Genomic DNA, 1,138 nt, shown 5'->3' with positions numbered 1-1,138 from the left:
ACCGGTCCTCTTCCCTCAGAGTCTCAGGCTGTGTCCATACCGGTCCTCTTCCCTCAGAGGCTCAGGCTGTGTCCACACTGTCCCCTCCCCCAGAGGCTCAGGCTGTGTCCACACTGTCCCCTCCCCCACAGGGCTCAGGCTCTGTCCAAGCTCTCCCCAGCCAGCTCTGGTCATCTGTACTCTAGGGTGTTATGTATCCTGGTTTGTAATCATTTTCTTTATCCTTCTTGCTCTACGTGGTGTCTTCAACAGGAACTGCGGACAGAGTGACTCTGTCATGCTCACTGCTCTTTCCCAGTGCCCAGGACATAGTCCGCATTAGCCTCCTGCCCCTGGAATCTCTGGATTGGGCTCTCTGTGATCACTTTGGGGTCTCAGCGGCCAGACCAAGGACTCACAGTCCCTACCGTAACACAATTGAAGTCTGCAACCAGGCCGGGGGTGGTGGCTCACGCCTGTAATCCCAGCACTTTGGGAGACTGAGGCGGGTGGATCACCTGACGTCAGGAGTTTGAGACCAGCCTGGCCAACGTGGTGAAACCCCATCTCTACTAAAAATACAAAGATTAGCTGGGTGTCGTGGCGGGCGCCTGTAATCCCAGCTACTTGGGAGGCTGAGGCAGGAGAATCGCTTGAACTCAGGAGTCGAAGGTGGCAGTGAGCCGAAATCACGCCACTGCACTCCAACCTGAGCAACAAGAGCAAGACTCCATCTTAAAAAAAAAACATAAATAAAAGAAATCTGTAACCTCTGAAGGCTCACTTGCTGCTGAGGTGAGGAATGGCAGCCTGGGGCCACCATGATTTTAATGTCTGAAGCCTCCCTGGAGCTGTCGGATGACCTCCTGGGGAGGGCTGGTGCAGGGAGGGGGCCTGACAGAAGGAGCTGGGCTGGCTGGAGACACATTTGCATGAGAACTAGACTTCAGTGGAGAGGAGCAGGGGGAGCAGTTGGTCAATTGGAGGTCTGGGATTTGTCTTTAGCAAATTTTCTGTGATTTCCCCAAACACTTGAAATTAATTAGTGGGCTGGAGCCTCCATGAACCTCTCTCTCTGCTGGAATCTCACCCCTGCCAGGGCTGAGCTTGGCACAGGATTCCGCACACTGCCCTGGATGTTCTGTGCATCGGCTTTGTC

The sequence above is a fragment of the Piliocolobus tephrosceles genome, chromosome 6 (assembly GCF_002776525.5).
Source record: "Piliocolobus tephrosceles isolate RC106 chromosome 6, ASM277652v3, whole genome shotgun sequence".
Lineage (NCBI taxonomy): Eukaryota > Metazoa > Chordata > Mammalia > Primates > Cercopithecidae > Piliocolobus > Piliocolobus tephrosceles.
The sequence above is the reverse complement of the archived record's forward strand: the minus strand, read 5'-3'. Positions refer to the sequence as shown.